We start from the raw sequence: 19,198 nt of genomic DNA, 5'->3' as shown, positions 1-19,198 counted from the left end.
AGGTATTTGTAGATGAAGAGGTAGAGGCACAGCCATTTGAGAAATGTCTTGTATTAACCAGAGAGGGTAACAGACTTAAGAGGATATATTTAGGGTGTGCATTCTTGAGCAGTTTTGTAGTCTATTGAAGAAAACAGCAGACAGAGAAGATGAAGAATAAGGAAGGTGTGAAGGTATTATTTGGAGAAGTAAGAAAATAAATGAACATTTAAAAAGTGGAGGATAAAGGTTAATTTATTCATTGCTATGTGGCAGCCTGGAGGACATTGTCAACAGATCACTTACTGGGATTGGACATTGGCTCAGGAAAGGGTGGAACATGTTTGTTAATGAGTAGAAAGGAGACATCTAGAGATTAGAATTTGGAAAGAAAGAATGGAGGGAGGGATATGTGTTTGTATGTACATATTTGTTTAGTATGTTTGGAAGCCAGGAATAAAGGAGGCATGAGGATGTGAGATAAATGAGGATGTGCTAAATGTGTGGCACTGGTGAGTAGATTGAGTTAGTAACTAAAGGATTACCAGTCTTTAACACGTCCCCAGTTCTAGTGGGACTGTTGGTGTAATGCTGTTAGGGTTGAGCCAAGTTGCAAAATACTAAAGCAGGCAGGGCAATGGAATGGTTGCTGGAAAACTACATTAATATTAATAGCCAGCACTTCTTGAGCATGACTAACTGGCAGGCACTCTTCTAAGTGAACTGCATGGTTTAACTTATTTATTATTCCTATGAGACAGGAGCTATTAATAGCCCCATTTGTTTCAGATGCACAGAGCATTGAAGTAACTTGGCCAAGATTTCACAGCTTGTGAATGGGGAAGCCAGGCAGAGAACCCAGGCTTTGACTCTAGAGATCATGTTGTCAACTGTATCATTTTACTGCTTCCCATTTTAATGAAGTCAGTGAACTGCTAAGGGGCAGAGAGTTTTACTTCTCCTCAGGCCGCTCTTCAAGGACAGCTTCAGACCTACAAAAAAGCAGATTCCTCTCGGGGGTCTGGAAAAAGCTGGCCGTTCCCTTTTCATTGTGCAGGCAGCCCCTATGTTTTCCGGTCCTGTCCAGAAAACACTCACGGTCCTGCCCGCCTCTAGGTAGCCATTTTCACATTTCCTGCCTCCTGTTAGCCTGGGCTGGGGTCAGGCCCGTTCATTTCTTGTAAACATCTGATTACTTCCCATAATGTGTTAAGAGTAGACAGTTCATTGAAGATAATGGGGGTGTTTCTGTTATCTATTGCTGTGTAAAAGGCCACCTCAAAACTTAGTGTCATGAAAGGACAACCATTTATTATTTTTTATGTTTCTGCAATCTTGGAAATAATTGGCTTTTCTTAAATGATAAATAGTAATAGTAATATTCACCACCATCATCAACACCATAATATAATACCCAATCGGGTTTTAGAGAACCCATATCCCTTCTCTTACTGGTACCCCAACACTCTAGAGTCAGGAATATGAAATGTGGGGAATCTCACAGACTGATCTTCCCAGGTAACTCCAGGAGTGTTTTCATGAACGCAGCGTTGGATTGTAGAAAGAGCTTTGGATCAAATATAAAAAGACTTGGGACTTAGTCTTGGTTTACTATTTGGTAGCTCTGCCAACCTGGGCAAATCATTGAGAATTAAATTCTCTGAGTCAGTTTTTCAAATATGACCAGTGGAGTGGATACTCGCCTAACTAGCTTGTTACAATGTAGCTGTGATAATCAGATTAATTATATATATACTAAAGGCCCAGTGCATGGAATTCGTGCATGGGGGGGGGGGGTCCCCATAGCCTGTCCTGCCCCCTCTCCAATCTGGGACTCCTTGGGGGATGTGCGACTGCCTGTTTAGGCCCGATCACTGAGATTGGGCCTAAACAGGCAGTCGGACATCCCTCTCACAATCCGGGATTGCTGGCTCCTAACTGCTCCCCTTCCAGCCTGATCTCCCACAACTGCCCTCCCCTGCTGGCCCGATAGCCCCCAACTGCCATCCCCTGCTGCGACCCACTTCCTCCATGCGAGACGGCAGAGATGCCGGGACCAGCCTCCTCCACACCACATGGAGCCACGGGACCCCCCCAGGCCTCACTGTGTGGAGCTGCCGCCTCTGCTGTGCACGTGGCCATTTTTGTGGCAGCCATCTTTGTGGCAGCCATCTTTGTGGTGGCCATCTTGTGACAATGACATCATGCACGAGGGCACGAGGACCATCTAGGCTTTTATTAGTGTGTGTGTGTATATATATATATATATATATATATACACACACACACATATATATATATACTAGAGGCCCAGTGCACGAAATTCGTGCATGGGTGTGTGTGTGTCCCTCAGCACAGCCTGCACCCTCTCCAATCTGGGACCCCTCGAGGGATGTCCGACTGCCCGTTTAGGCCCGATCCAGGATCGGGCCTAAACGGGCAGTCGGACATCCCTCACACAATCCAGGACTTCTGGCTCCCAACCACTCGCCTACCTGTCTTCCTGATTGCCCCTAACCGCTTCTGCCTACCAGCCTAATCACCCCTAACCACTCCCCTGCCAAACTGATTGATGCCTAACTGCTCCCTGCCACCCTGTTTGCCCCTAACTGCCCTCCCCTGCAGGCCTGGTCCCCCCCAACCGCCCTCCCCTGCAGGCCTGGGTCCGCCCCAACTGCCCTTCCTTGCAGGCCCGGTCGCCCCCAACTTCCCTCCTCTGCTGGTCTGGTCACCCCTAACTGTCCTCCCCTGCAGGCTTGATCACCCCCAACTGCCCTCCCTTGCAGGCCTGTCCCTCTCAACTGCCCTCCCCTGCTGGCCATCTTGTGGTGGCCATCTTGTGTTCACATGGGGGCAGCCATCTTGTGTGTTGGAGTGACAGTCAATTTGCATATTACTCTTTTATTAGATAGGATATGTATGTATATGTGTGTGTGTGTGAAATGCTTTGAAAAGGGTAAAGCACTAAGCCAACAATACCTAATACATGTTGCAATCTTTCATACTATGGTCCTGTTTGCAGTGCTTTGCACACATTATTTCATCTATGTGTTTGGTGGTATTATTATTTTGTAGTTGGGAACCCTGAGGCAAAGAGAGAGGGTCAGTAACTTGCCCAAAGCCAGGCAGCTCAAAAGTGGCAGAATGAGGAACCAATGAGAGAAGTGCTCACTCCTGGTAGGGCAGGTCCTGGGAAATTCTGTGCAACTCCGCTAAGTGCCACCTTGGGAGCACAGAATGACTAAGTGGAGCGAGGGAGGTTGCTGGGAGTGTGAGGGTTCGCTGCTGGTCTGACCATGAGTAGCTGAGTGCAGTCTTGCTTGTATTTAGTCTCTTCTTCCCTCTGAAGCATTGGATGTGGCAATAAAGCTATAAAAATTAAGTTATTCAAACAGTTTTGAGAAGGTAGAATTGAACTGTTTAGTGATGAATACGTTTTATTTTCCAAATTAATTACCTTTAAAATTTTATATGATCTCTACCTCTAATTTCTAAATATACACTAGCTTTGGAACACTTATTCAGTTGATGTTAGTAATGTAAATTGTCCCTAATGGAAGTGAGGTGCAATGGAATTTAGAGCTTACTTAGACAGGTATTTATAAATGTCTATGGTCTTATTGACTAATTGAAAACTAAGAGTTTATTATCCCCAAAATAAGATTTGTAATGTGATGTGAGCCTGTAGAGGTAATGAGGTTGAAGATGGGTTTTCTTCCCCCAGCTGTAAAGGTTGTAGTTAGGCTTGAGTAATTACTGTAAGAAAGAGATACACGAAAGTTTGAGACTTCATATAAAAGTGCACATTTTGCTGCCTGAATATGTAATTATGCCAAGAAGAGAAGTCAAGTTGGTTGGTACAATTTTAGCTCATCTTATTTCTTCCTCAATGCATAATTGCTCTGTAGTGATTTAGAGTCATTTAAAGTTCTCATCTTTCTGAATATAACACATTTCTGTAGAAATTTTAAAAGGACAAAATAAACATTGTTATTACACTGTTACCTCTCTTTTAAGCTTTTTTTTTTTGATAAACTTTTAGAATGAATTGCTTTTCAAAAAGTTGATTGATTGGCTGACCCCACTTTGAATAACACGGGGCAATGTATTTCATGAAAAAGATAGTTCATCTTCTATTTAGAAGCAACTCAACTCTTAGAACCCAGGCATCTTTAATGTTTAAATAGTTGAAGTTAAAATCCTTTCAGAACCCTGACTTGATAGAACTTTCAGTGTGTTTTGATTAACTGTCTGATTGATTGATGGGCCTCTCCTCAGAGGCCTGAAGTGATTGTGAAAGTGTCTGCAATAAAAGGACCATGCTGTGTATTTTGTGAGTAAATTCAGTTGTTAGTCTTTTATATGTAGTTTATAACACACTACACATCAGTAGGCATTGAGACTTTAAGGGTGTGCTTCAGCCTCTTCAATTCTTGTAAGGATATATATTTATATATTTTTATATATTATAATATAAGGTTTAAGTTTATTTAAAGCATTAATATTTTAAAAGACATGACATGATTTAACTATATCATCAATATTTTTTTTTATTAATGAAGAGTTAATATTCAATGGCTTAACTGTTTAAGCAACTATATTATAACAACAGTTCTCCTGTTCTGACTTGTCCAAAAACTCTTCAGGAGGAATAAAGGGAGAAACCCTATATTGGTGACCCCTATTTGTTTGGGGAAGTTATTCTCAATTTCCCAACTAAACTTTCCTTGGACTCTTAAACTAGACTGCTTAATTCAAATTTTGATTTCACATTTTTCTTCTTCTCTATAACCTCCTATACCATTTTGAAGATTATAGGAGCTAGCATATGATATGTTATTATGACTTTTTAAAATTTTCAAATAACCCCTAGCCAAGAGAATTGTGATTCACATCCATATATTTGTAGTTGAGAGGGGTTGTTGGCAATGTATTAAAATTCCAGAAGGCCTGATTTTCATTCTGAATTTCTATAAGGGCCACTGTAATTAAACTACAAAATTTGAGATATTTCATGAATTTCTCCTAAACAGAAAGCACTTGAGTATCTACCAAGTGTCATACTTTGAATTACCTTTAGGGAAACAAAGACAAATAACATCTCTTTAAATCCCAATCAGATAGGAAGGTTCTCAAGCATTTGAACATCTGTGATTTGCTTGTACTCAGAAGTATATAATCAGGTAACTGAGTCAGTGTATGACACAGTCAGGATAATCGATGTGAAAGGAAGCTGCATAATCACATCTTTCAAAGGCGCCATTGGGCATCATTAAAGACAGAAATTTCATAATTGGATCTTAGTGATATTGAAGGAGGAGGTAAAAGTTGCAGTGTCCTCTGTGCCCAACATTCTGCAAGCTGGGGGCCCAGGATGATCTACTGGAGCGTCATGGGTTGCCCCAGACCTACACAGGCCTGTTCGTGAATGACATGAATTCACCGATTGGCTTAAAGATGAAAGTACTTAACCCTATCAGGGAATGGGAAGTTGTAGAATAAGTTGTCTTGATAGAATTATAGAGAATTAAAGTGAAAGGAAGACATTTCTAATCTAGCAATTAATTATAATATACATGATTTGAAATTTTTCTTCTTTTACAGATTTTACCTGCATTGAGTATTTGAGTATCTGTGATGACCAGAAGATAACTAGAGAAGGGCATTAGTAAAAGAATAGCAGTTGTCCTAAAAAAGACAGAGTTAACCTAAACACTTAGGCAGATAGTTAAACAAATGTTTAATCTAAGTTAGATATTTTTCCATTGCTTTTGTTCGTTGAAAAAAATTGTATCAGCAATGAAGGATTCTGTGCTTTGGAGGTGAGAGGGTGACTTTTAAGCTAGGCAGACAGTGATGGGGAGTTGGGGTGATATTGTGATGGATTTGAATCCTAACCTTGTAATTCTATCTATGTAACTTTGGGGCAAGATATTAAATTTTTTATTCCTCTAGAATCTCATATGCATAAGCCAAAAGCTGGCTTGAGGATTAGTACTAATGTGTGCAGAACACTTGGCAAGGTGTTTTGTGTGCCTGGCATTTCAATAGCCTCAATAACGAACAGTTATTACTTGAGACACTGGGATGATTGTACCTAATATTGAAGTGGGGAGATTCTGCTCCAAATCTACCTTACTTGGGAAGTATTGTGTGACCTTCCATTCTAAGTGAGGTGGCCCTGATTGCTTGCATGTTTTCCCTGCTAGAATGTAAGTTCTTTCAGGGAAGGAACTGAGCCTTTGTCTCTTATTACTCAACTAGAGCCCCAGTGCACACATTTCTTGCCCAGGTAGGGTCCCTAGGCCTGGCTGGTGATCAGGGCTGATCTGTGGGGGAACTAGTGGGATGATCTGGGGGGAGGCAGCCCTGCTGGTACCTGCCTTGGCTGGCCTGGTGCCACCCACTCGCCAGCCCCAACCCCCCTGCAGCCGCCGGTCACCTCCCTCTGCAGCGCAACCAGTTGAGCTATTGGAGGTGGGGCCCCGGTGGCACCCATCTTGACTGGCCTGGAGCCTGCAGGCTGGGGGCAGCTCCTGCATTGAGTGTCTGCCACCTGGTGGTCAGTGTGTGTCACAGTGACTGGTTGTTCCGCCGTTTGGTTGATTTGCCTATTAGGCTTTTATTATATGGGATACCTAGTACAGAATCTACCTCATAGAAATCATTCAATCAATTTTGAATCTGAGTTTCACTCTTATCAATTTTGGTGATCACAGAAGGTTCTAGGCCAGTGGTTCTCAACCTTTCTAATGCTGCGACCCTTTAATACAATTCCTCATGTTGTGGTGACCCCCAACCATAAAATTATTTTCGTTGCTGCTTCCTAACTGTAATTTTGCTACTGTTATGAATCGTAATGTAAATATCTGTGTTTTCCGTTGGTCTTAGGTGACCCACAGGTTGAGAACCGCTGCTGTAGAGCCTAAGACCATCGGAAAACACAGATATTTACATTACGATTCATTAACAGTAGCAAAATTACAGTTAGGAAGTAGCAACGAAAATAATTTTATGGTTGTGGGTCATCATAACATGAGGAACTGTATTAAAGGGTCGTGGCATTAGAAAGGTTGAGAACCACTGTTATAGGCCATTCTATAGAAAATAGAAATCTCCAACCAATATAATTTCTATTCTCTAATGGACAGAAACAATAGATGGAATTAATTTTGACGTAAGCAACGCTTTTATATTTTACTTAATAACCGTATACCTTTATATTTTCTGGAAAATCACTTGTTTAATGGCTATTTTGCAAAAGATTGTTTTTAACTAATTTAGTATTTACCTAGTAAAATTTTGTGATTGATAGGTAGTGAGTGAAACACTTGGAGAGATTTTTTTTTCAGGCATTATTTTTAGTACAGTGTACCATTAAAAATTACATAGTCCATTCTCTCTGCTGTAGTAAAACAACCATGAAAGCAGCTGTCTTTCTTCCTTTAAATATTTATAAATGATAAAGACTATTTAATGCAGTTAAAATGCCAATTGACAGGGAAAGTCACACAAAAGTTATGATTAGTAATTTAATCTTGAAAACTGAATAAATTTTCAGAGGTAAATGGAAAAAAAGCCCCACAAATCAATGTAGTTCCCCCCCCCCTGCATAAAAATCCATCAAAATTAGAAATCTCATTTTTTTTGTAACTCAGCTACACAATACAGAGTAGCTAAATTCTTCAACTTCCATAAGATCAAGGATCATTTATTTTACTGTCCTTTTGTTCCTCCATGATAGCAAAACATTTCCAGGGCCCCCTAGGAGTGACAGTGACCCACACTGAGGATTTTTACTACTGGAGGCTGTAAGTAACAGAGGGGCCTTTTTATAGGAGCTTACACATTCCACATCTTTCTTTAGTTAATTCTTTTTCACATTCTTGGCAAAGTACCAGCAAAGGTGTGCTGGATATGTAATGGGCATGTGTGACAGATCCTGCAATTGCATGGCAAATTGAGTCTTTCTTTTAAAACTATATTTTCTAAATAATGGCATTTAATCAAGAGGAGACTTGACTATTGAGTGGGACATAGACATGCTTTAATTTTTTGTGTCTATGTGAAAGCAGTTAAAAACCAAATTTCTGAATCTCCTGCACTAATAGAATGATATTTTTATGCCTAGCAAAATGTAATAATTTAAAAAAGTCATTTTAGGGTCTTTATTGTTAGAAAGAAGAAAAATACTAATTAACAAGAAGACTCTGTTTTAAAGTTTAAGAGCTATCATATTCCCTATTTTTCAAGAAGTATTTAACACTTCTTCCTGAATAGATGATTATGTACTCTGAGCCATTGCTTTTGCTTGAAACAATGAAATTTATGGTAAAACTAGAGGCCCAGTGCACAAAATTTGTGGGCTGGTAGGGTCCCTAGTGACTGCTGGCTGCCAGCTGCTGGCCGGGTACTCCCTCCCTTCCCTTGGCTGGCTCCACCCCCTGGTTGAACTCCTGGACAACTCCTGGTTGAGGGAACAATTTGCATACTACACTTTTATTATATAGGATGGACTAGGGTTAAAGTTTTAATGCAGTGATTTGTTAACTAGATGAATCTGGGTTATCTAAGCATTGCGGGCGTCATTCCCCCCTACCCTCCATTTATAACATATGGTTAATAATAATAACATAAATGCCCTAGCCAGTTTGGCTCAGTGGATAGAACCTTGGCCTGCAGACCTAAGGGTCCCAAGTTGGATTCTGGTCAAGGGCATGTACCTGGTTGCAGGCTCCTCCCAGCCCGGGCCCTGGTGGGGGTATGTGCAGGAGGCATCCAATCAATGTGTTTCTCTCACATTGATATTTCTCTCTCTTTCCCTCTCGCTTCCACTCTCTCTAAAATCAATGGAAAAATATTCTCAGGTGAGGATTAAAAAAATAACATGGTTTGGTTGAAAAGATAAAGCAGGAAAACAGCTTAGACCAGTGCATCTTATAATCAGTAATAGACTTTACATCAATGTAAATTCTTGTAACTTTCACTGGACTCTAACTTTGAAGGCAGAGATCATATATATATATTTTTATCTACTGGTATATTCTTGTTTTTGGCACATGAAAAGGTCAAGAAATATTATTGATTTAATGAGTAAGTGAATGAGTGAATGATACAGGAAGTCAAACAATGCGAGTGTGGTAGGCCTTTTGACATGCCTAGTATTAGTCAAAGTAAATATGTCATATTTAGTCAGATAATCATAGAACTTTGATTGATTGCCTTACACGATTGTATTCTAATCATTGGGCTCTTGATGGCCAATGATTAGTTGACCCTTGAACACTATGTGAAACCTGATATCTGGGAACTTTAGTAGCTGGTAAGGCTGATCTTAGTAATTTCACCTTAAGAAACAAAAATATTTGGTTCTACAGGAAGTGAGGAGACAAGACATTTATTAATCTACACGAAGTGAGACAGTCTGGCAAACATGATGCATCTGATCTCCTCAGGTTCTTGGAGGAGACAGATTTAGTCGGTGAGGGAACTGCAATGCTCTCTTCACCAAAAGCAAGGATTGGCAAAGCTGCAGTTTATGGAATTGACCTTCCAAAGAGTGTTCATTTGGGTCAGGCCCCATCTACAAGTGCAATGGCTTCTACCTTGCATTCCAAGCATGCTACATCTAAGAGTTCTCCCTGGGAATTCTGTATTTGTAGACTTAGATACACTTTTATTGTTTTTAGATCATTCTGAACTTGTCTTTGATTGCCAGCGGCCTTTCTGGTCCTCAACTCATCTGATTTTCATTTTAGTCTAAAAGCACCTCATTTTCTGTCTTCTATAATTTTTCTAGAAAAAAATTAAAAAGGTGATAAGCTATTAAATATATAAAACATGTACTTGAGTCATTAAAGGTGTAGCTTTAGAAAACTTTTGAATTGGGTGTATTTTTATTTCCTTCACTTAATTTTCAGCAGATATATGAAACTACATGAGATACACTCCAGAAGTAAGATAATTTAGAAATATGTGTTCTTAAGAAAAATAACTTCTACAATAAATACTGAAACAAAAGAATATTTATTTTGAGCTGTCCAACCTGAAGTTCAATGTGGTCTGAAGAATATCCCAGTTCACTAAAAGGGATTTTTGTCCACAAAATCATATATTTTTTGGATAAGCTTTAATTTAGAAACTACATTTATCTATACTTTGGAGTCTGATACCTTTGCTTCAAATATTGCTAAATTGCTCTAATCACAGTTCTAAGTGGAGCAATACAATTCATAATCAAATGTTTTCTTTGAAATCATGGGAAATATACATAACATATATGTCAATTTTGTATATGCATAAGTAAATATTATATATTTTTATTTATTTATACTTATACTAGAGGCCTGGTGCAGGAAATTCGTGCATGGGGGTGTGTGTCCCTCAGCCCAGCCTGCACCCTCTCACAATCCAGGACTTCTGGCTCCCAACCACTCTCTTGCCTCTGCCTGATTGCCCCTAACTGCTTCTGCCTGCCAGCCTGATCACCACCTAAAAACTCCCCTGCCAGCCTGATTGATGCCTAACTGCTCCCCTGCCAGCCTGATTGCCCATAACTGCCCTCCCCTGCCAGCCTGGTCACCCCCAACTGCCCTCCCCTGCTAGCCTAATCACCCCAAACTGCTTTCCCCTGCTGGTCTGGTCCCCCCCCAAACTGCCTTCCCCTGTAGGCCTAGGTACCCCCAAACTGCCCTCCCCTGCAGGCCTGGTCACCCCTAACTGCCCTCCCTTGCAGGCCTGGTCCCTCCCATCTGCCCTCCCCTGCTGGCCATCTTGTGGTGGCCATCTTGTGTCCACATGGGGGCAGCCATCTTGTGTGTTGGAGTGACAGTCAATTTGCATAATACTCTTTTATTAGATAGGATAGAGGCCTGGTGCACGGGTGGTGGCTGGCTGGTTTGCCTTGAAGGGTGTCCCGGATCAGGGTGGGGGTTCCCTTGGGGCATGGGGCGGCTTGGGCGAGGGGCTTGTGGTGGTTTGCAGGCCAGCCATGCCCCCTGGTGACCCAAGCGGAGGCCCTGGTATCTGGGGTTTATTTATCTTCTATAATTGAAACTTTGTAGCCTTGAGCAGAGGTCAAAGCAGGCCAGGACGTGGGAAGCTTGGCTTCCTCTATCACTGGGGGCAACCCAAGCCTCCAGCTGGCTCCAGCTCTGTGGCTGTGGCCATCTTTGTTGGGATTTATTTATCTTCTATAATTGAAACTTTGTAGCCTTGAGCGGAGGCCAGCGCAGGCCAGGGCGGGCGGGAAACTTGGCTTCCTCCATCACCAGGGGCAACCCAAGCCTCCTGCTTGCTCCAATTCCGTGGCCACTGCCATCTTGGTTGGGTTAATTTGCATACTTGCTCCTGATTGGCTGGTGGGTGTGGCTTGGCATAGCGGAGGTATGGTCAATTTGCATGTTTTTCTTTTATTATATAGAGGCCCGGTGCAAGAAATTCATGCTCGGGGGGGAGGTGCGTGTGTCCCTCAGCCCAGCCTGCACCCTCTCCAATCTGGGACCCCTCAAGGGATGTCCGACTGTTCTTTTAGGCCCAGTGGGATCAGGCCTAAACGGGCAGTCAGACATCCCTCTCACAATCCAGGACTGCTGGCTCCCAACTGCTCACCTGCCTGCCTGCCTGATTGCCCCTAACTGCTTCTGCCTGCCAGCCCGATCACCTCCTAACCACTCCCCGGCCAGCCTGATCGACGCCTAACTGCTCCTCTGCTGGCCCAATTGCTCCTAACTGCCCTCCCCTGCCAGCCTGGTCACCCCTAACTGTCCTCCCCTGCAGGCCTGGTTGCCCCCAAATACCCTCCCCTGTTGGCCCAGTCACTCCTAACTGCCCTCTCTTGCCAGCCTGGTTGCCCCTAACTGCCCTCCCCTGCAGGCCTGGTCACCCCCAACTGCCCTCCCCTGCAGGCCTGGTCACTTTCAACTGCCCTCCCTTGCAGGCCTGGTCCCTCCTAACTGCCCTCCCCTGCTGGCCTGATCATCCACAACTGTCTTCCCTTGCTGGCCATCTTGTGGCGGCTATCTTTGATCACATGGGGGCGGCCATCTTGTGTGTTGGAGTGACTGTCAATTTGCATATTCCCTCTTCATTATATAGGATGTATCTGTGCATATATACATGTATATGTATATAAGTTTCCATAGGGATGTGTTCATTTCAAATAATCCTGAAGTATGTTAACTGGAATATTTATCTTACAGAATATGAAGTCTGGAAGAGAACAATTTCATGGCTGGTTAGTTCAACTGCTTAGGAATATTATCAAAGGGTAAGCTGTTCTCAGAACTTTGGCTTTAATCTCAAGCTTGTTTCCACATGGTTGTATTTTGCCTTCCACAGCTGCAGCCATTACTGCTCCTCAGATCCTTATTCAGGGGCAGGAAAGTTTTTTTTCAAACATCTTTAAAAAAAACCAAAAGGCTTCCCAGAATGACTCCTTTCAATAGGAAAAAACCACATGTCAATCTTTAGGTAAATGATTCTCATGGGCAATGGTATGATTAGGCTGAGTATGAGTAACCTCTTCTGGGGTGGCCAAGTAGAGGGTAGGAGTGGCCATTGGATCTACACTGAAGCTCTGCCAGCCAGGAAGATATGGAGGAAAGGTTACAGAGCCAGCCAATGTCACTGGACACAAATACTAACTTTGTGTTTTTCACATGTACTCACATTTTTAGTTCTTTCATATTTGCTGTGAATTTTTAAATCAATGTTAAGCAAACAAGGTATAGAGTCTACTGATGTAAAATTATATCTTTCCTGATCCCGAAAGAACTAAAATGTAAGCATTTTGAAGCAAAAGGAAACCAAAGCAAATTCCAAATTCTTAAAAATACAGATATTTTAAATGGATTTATTCAGGTTATGTTCTTGCAGTGTAAGGACAGGTGTTATTTCCTCACTACATGAAGAACATAAGAAGGAGTTGAACAGTGGTACAAAATAATTTTCAAATTTCACCTTGGTCAGGCTATTAAGCATTGCAAAATATTCAATGAAATGATATTAAAATGCACTGTTACATGATATATATGTACACATATGTATATTTCATGATGATTGTCCTCTTGATTAACAAGTTATATTGAAAGTTCTAAGCATTTTATTAGCATCTAATCAAAGATTTACTGGAGGAAGAAATTTGTAAACAAAGCAAAAGCACTGTCTTTTTTTAAAAATATAATTTTATAGATTTCAGAGAGGAAGGGAGAGGGAGAGATAGAAACATCAATTATGAGAGAGAATCATTGATTGACTGCCTTCTGCATGCCCCACACTGGGGATTCATTCCACAACCGGGCATGTGCCCTGACTGGAAATCAAACTGTGACCTCCTGGTCCATAGGTCAATGCTCAACCACTAAGCTACACAGGCTGGGCTGTTCCATCTCTCCCCCCCCCACCCCCCCAATCCATTAAAGATACATTCCTCTCTGAGGTGATTTAACACTCTTTGAAACTGAATAGAAGTCACAATGTTTACTTCCTGAAAACATACCTCGTTATTGTTGCATTGATCTGTAAGAACACAATTCGGTATCAACAGTTTATTCATAGGTTTCTATTGTTCCCACATGCTCAGGTGTGTCCACGATCCTCACCAGCTACAAGGAAGCCTGAACCACTGAACATGCAAAGCGAAAAGGGATCTGGGACCTGAAGCTGAAATGCCAGGCAGGAATCCAGAGTAAAGCAAGGACTTAAAGACAAAAAATAAAACTCCCAAAACAATGAAAAGCATAAATGGCATATAGTAATGTGTTCTGTATAAAACAGAGGAAATTTCTTATTTCTAGCTGAGGATGTCTTCTGAACTTCCAGCCACTTTCAAATCAAGTAATTTGTTCACTGTGATACTGTCTCACTGGAAATAAAAGAACAGGAAAGAATGAAAAGTGCACAAATGAAGGAATCTCAAAAGCAAGTACAATCCCAAAGCTTTGAAGGGGACAGTTTGCTTTAAAAGTTTTTCTCCATTTATAATCTTTCTAATCCAAACAAAAAGCGATATTCCAGATTAGCATGTTGGTCAGGGAAAGAAAATCAACTGATATATTCAGTGAACGGTCTTTACATGTCTTCAGTAAAGCAATCTCAGCAAGGACGGGGACTCTAGGATGCTTATATTTCTGGGAAATACTGGCAAGTGGTGGAGCTCTGGAGACAAATGGCTGCCTAAGTTCCCCTCTTCTGTGTAATCTTAACCTCTCTCTACAGGGAAGCCTGAAAGCCCAATACTACCTTGATTGTAAGCATTTCCATTTCCATTTGTCATTATGAGAAGCAATCTTTCACTATGATTCGGGGTCTTCTATTGAGCAGGATGCCAGGGTGATTTCTTTCCTGGGTTCTTGTCCAGGTGGATTCGAAGAATGAAGCCAGGGACAAAAGGCGGTAGGTGAGAAGTACAGAAACTATATTGCAGGCAGAAGAAACTTTATTGAAAGTAGATGTTATCTCTAAATCCCTAATCCTAAGTTTCTACTCGGTCTTGCCTGGCTAAGGAGGGACAGAGGGGTCCCCTAAAGAGGAGTGGCCGCCACTTTCTTTGTCTTGAGGCATTATAAAGGCTGTTGCTCTTTGTCTGAACATGACCCTTTCTAATTGGACTCTTCCCCAACTTAGGACCCCCGTGCTTTCCTCATTGATCACTCTGCTAAGGCCAAAGCCCAAGTGGTGCCTCGCCTCCTTCTTTCCCTATATTCTGTGTCTTTTCTTTGTCCTTCAGATATTCATCTTATCTGCTCAAGTTGGAGTTACTTTTGATCTACCTTATGGTACCTAGCAACCTTATCCTGCCAAGCCTTGAGACTGAAACTGCTGGCTTCTCTGTTCAAAAAAGTAAAATGGCCTGTTTTTTTTTCTTTCTTTTTCCTCTTGGCCAGAGATTTATTACCCCAGCTGCTCAGGTCAGATATATCTCTGTCCTTGGTTTATGGCTGTTTTAATTGTTGAGGCCAAGATGCCTCCATCCTCTCTGGACCCCCTCCCTTCCTGTCTTAAGCTAGCTAGTTAACCCTTTTCAGCTGCATCATTTTGGGGTACAGATCTGATTCTTTTCTTTTTTTTTTTTGCTGTTTTTGTAATCTAGCAACACACATTTTTATTTATTGTTAACAATACATATTTTACAACAGGACAAATAAGTATATACAGACTAAAAGAGCAGGGCTCCCACGTGCAGCCCGAGCCACACTGGATGCCTCTCAGAACCATTTCATTTAGTGCTGTGACAGCGGGACTGCACGGTGGAGCGGGAATAAATAATAGTGCTTTTGGGAGAATCGTAGTGACCAATAGGGTAGCTAAAGAAGGGCCCCACTGAGTACGGTGCAGCGGGAACAACACCCCAGGACTGACATGTGCAAAGTTCTAGATCTCTAGATCTCCCAACAAAGTGTCTAAGGACCCACTAGGCCTGTGATGGGCTTCAATCTGTAAGCCAGGCCGTGGTAATGAGCCTGCCCAGGGTTTCAAGCACACCTACACTGGAGAGAAGGGAAAGCCACCCTGTGTAACTGGGTCTATTCTAGGCACAGGAAGCCATGGCCAGCTGACTGATCAGGGCTTCTTAGGGATGGATGTTGGTTGATTGAGGATTCGGGATGTAGCATCAGATTTGGAGGCCTCTGAAAGTTCTCGCTTGCATACTTTGCCCGGTGTGGTGTGAATCATTCCTCGCTGCTTGTTGGGTGTTCTGCGAGTACTGCCGTACAGCATCTCTGTCTCTTTCTGCTTCGTGTTCTTCCGCTGCCTTTCCTGCTTGGCTTGCTCTTTGTCTAACTGATGCATCTCCCACTGCTCCGTCACGTACGCCATAAATTTCTGCGCATTGACCACAAATGATGTTGAGTGTTTCTGTTTCCACATTTTGATCTGGGCCTTCAATTCCTCTTCCAGTTTAGAGAGTGTTTTTTGGAGCCTGGCTCATTGCTTTTCCTCTTTTAGAGGATTTCCTCCACGATTTGTAAATCGACTTGGATCTGATGCTTTTCTCTGAAACTCTAAGAAAAGCCTCCAGCTTTCTTCTCACTTCTGCACGCCTTCAAAGAGTTCTTTGTGAACCTCGTAGTACTTTCTTAACGGCACAACCTCAACATCATGTACCTGGAGCAGACTTCCTGTGTAGTCCTCATCATAGTAAGCAGAAAAGCTTGTCTCTGCTCCTGCCTGTAGAAACACTGGTCCCAGTACTTAGCCAGCTCCACTGGTATCGCCTCAGTCAATTCCTTCATGTTTTGAATTTTCAGTTCCTCCAAGAGATCCACTTCTAATTGCAGTGCTTTCTGAACTTTGGCCTTTGACCTAGTCATAACCATGGCCACACAGCTTCTCTCTCTTCTTCTGGTATTTGCAGTCTGTCCCAGAGCTCCCGGGTCTGAGCACGCATCCCCTCACACACTGCTTCGTTTTCTGCTTTCCGCCTTTCCAGCTGCTGTAGCAACTTCTGTAATGCTGCCATATTGTCCGAAGACAAACAAAAGGCATTTCATCTTCACACACCACATCTCTTTCGAAGCTTGTATCTGGGGTGTGATCTAATTCTTCCATACAGAGTATGATTTTCCTTTGTATGTTGACAAACTCCCCACGCCGAGATGCCTTTCTTTCCCTCAAAGTTGCCAAATGTTGTCTGAACTGGTTCAGCTCTTCCAGGCTGGGAACGGAGTCGCTGTCAGTGTCATAGTGTGGCACGCAAAGAACGTCACACCGTTCTTGATCTTGTTCCACAAGTAGTTTTAATTCACGTTTCCCCTCCTGATTCTGTGTGGGCCTCAGCTCCACCTGAGTGTGCAAGTCTCTTTCTAGCTGCAAGATTGTCGGCTTTCCTTCCTCCTGAAATGGCTCAACACGCAACTCGCTGCACAAGACAGCCAGCTCTTTCTGACAGTTGCCTATGCTTTTAATGAGCCTTGCCTTCAGACTTTCCTCTTCTGCAAACATCATATCCAGGAGGTCCTTGATAGGCTTACGTACAACCTGAGTTAATTGTAACCGCTGGTCCGCAGGAATCGCAATCAATTCCCGTATTTCCCGAAGGTGACTCGGGGCCATCTGGGTACATAATACGGACTCCTCCGCAATCACCTCACTTCTCCTCATGATGGAAGTCTGCCAGTCACCGGACGGCGAGGTCCATGACCTGCTCCACCCGGAACCGAACCGAGCGCTGCAACCAGCCCCTAGCACCGGCTCCCACGGCATCTGCCACTTCGCGAGCCATTAGGCACCCGAGCCACCAGGCACCTGCGGGATTTTTCTGATTATTTTCTTAAAATAAATCTCAGAAGTGGAACTGTTTATTTTCGATATAATATCAAATTGTTTTCTAGAAATATTGTACAGTTTTCCTAGTAATTTTATGAGTCTTTTTTTCTGTATGCCTTTATACATGAAAATGTACCATCAAAGCTTTGCTTGTGTGGAAGAGATATTTCCTTCAGTTATTTAATTTGCAAATCTTATTTTGTGCATTAAGCTTCTTCTAAAAAACACATATTCAACTTTATTTTGGTTTTGTCTTAATATTGCTTCTAAAATGTCTCCTTTCACATGAAGCCCTTTTGGAAATGTAACACTTCTCTGGTGAATTGATTAGCTCAAGACTTCTGAAAATATGTAACTTTTTCGGACTGCACGTTTTCTCTCATTAATACCTACAAATACACCCAACCTGAATGTGAGGCTTGAAAGGATCAATAAAGACACAGCAGGGAAAAAGGTTCTGCCGGAGAAGCTTTGATGGGTATTTTTACAAAGAAGCGTGTCTATCTCATCTGAATGCTCCATTTTAAAAAGGGCAGACAGACATTCCCCCCAGGGCAGTATTGATTTTGAATCTTAACCACAACCTCATTCCTAATCAGAATGTTGTTCTAGAAGAGTAATTTTCAACCTTTTTCATGTCATGGCACACAGTAACTAATTACTAAAATTCTGCAGCACACCAAAAATACATTTTTTTTGCCAATCTGACCAAAAAAAGTAGGTATAATTTTGATTCATTTACACCTGATGGCTATTGTTGTGTTGCTGTTGTCTTTTTTTTTTTTTAATTTGATAATCTAAGGGAGAAGAGATCAGTGCCCCTTCGTCAGGTATTGCATATTTTAAAAATTCTTGCGGCACACCAGTGTGTCTGCTGTGGTGCACTGGTTAAAAATTGCTGTTCTGGAATTTTATTACGAATCTCCTTAAAAGAGAAATATGTTAGCCTCTGACCAGGCAAAGCAAGGTAAATTTAGTAGAAAATAAAACACATTAAATAAATCAAGGTAAAATACATTTTTCTTTATCTCCCAAATATAATTTTTCACCTTTTCCCCCATTATTATTATTGTTATTTTTAATCCTCACCCGAGGACATTTTTCCATTGACTTTGAGAGTGCAAGAGAGATGGAAAGACAGAAACATCAGTGTGAGAGAAGCACACCCATTGGTTGCCTACTGCACGTTATGTTCCCTGACCAGGGCCCAGGCTGGGGAGGAGCCTGCAACCAAAGTAGGTGACCTTGACCGGAATCGAACCCGGGACTCTTCAGTCCGCAGGCTGATGCTCTGTCCACTGAGCAAAACCAGCTAGGGCCCAAATAGAAATTTAATTAAAGCACAGATGAGTCAGAGTCCTGTGTTTATTTTTTTGAAATTTAAACATTTATAAAATATATTTTTCCATATTTAAAAGGTGGTTGAGGACAGAATAGGGGATCCTAATTTGAAGATTCAATAGTTGAAACAACCTCTGATATTAGAGTGGTAATAAGGGTCATTCCATCAGCTAGATGTAATTTTAAATCTTTCCCCAGTGGATAAGTGTTAAAGAGTTAGTAAAAAGCAACAGGAGAAAAACTTCTATCTGAATAATATTTTCTTGTGCTTCAGGGAAGCAAAACTACATGGTGGTCATTTAAAAAAAAAAAGTATTTGCCATTCCCCAAAGAGAAGCAAGAAAGAAGTGTTTGATATTGAAGGGGGCCAAAATTTTGCCACCTTGAAGCTGCCTTTTGGGATATTGACTTCAAGCTGGCTATTAAGAGAGTTCGAAAGAACCTTTGATCCCCTGCCCTCTTTTCTGCCTGGAATTCAGATAGAAAACCCTGCCTCAGGAGGAAATCTTAGGATAGTCACCTTAGCCTCATTGGAAGTAAGTATGGTAGCTAGGAAGGATTACATAGCCACTGTGTCCCATTGTTTCTGAGTCACCAGCAAGGATATGCT

The 19,198-nt window shown here is 42.0% G+C and overlaps 1 pseudogene across 1 annotated transcript; it reads right to left on the bottom strand.

The window, feature by feature from the left end:
• Window positions 1-15,540: 15,540 nt before the first annotated feature.
• LOC308241329 (protein regulator of cytokinesis 1-like) lies at window positions 15,541-17,377 on the bottom strand (annotated as a pseudogene). Its single transcript has one exon. The product of its transcript is annotated as a protein regulator of cytokinesis 1-like (transcript).
• Window positions 17,378-19,198: the final 1,821 nt, after the last annotated feature.

The sequence above is a fragment of the Plecotus auritus genome, assembly GCF_963455305.1.
Source record: "Plecotus auritus genome assembly, chromosome: 2".
NCBI classification, from domain to species: domain Eukaryota; kingdom Metazoa; phylum Chordata; class Mammalia; order Chiroptera; family Vespertilionidae; genus Plecotus; species Plecotus auritus.
Note: the sequence above shows the minus strand (reverse complement) of the source record. Positions and strands in the feature narration are given on the sequence as shown.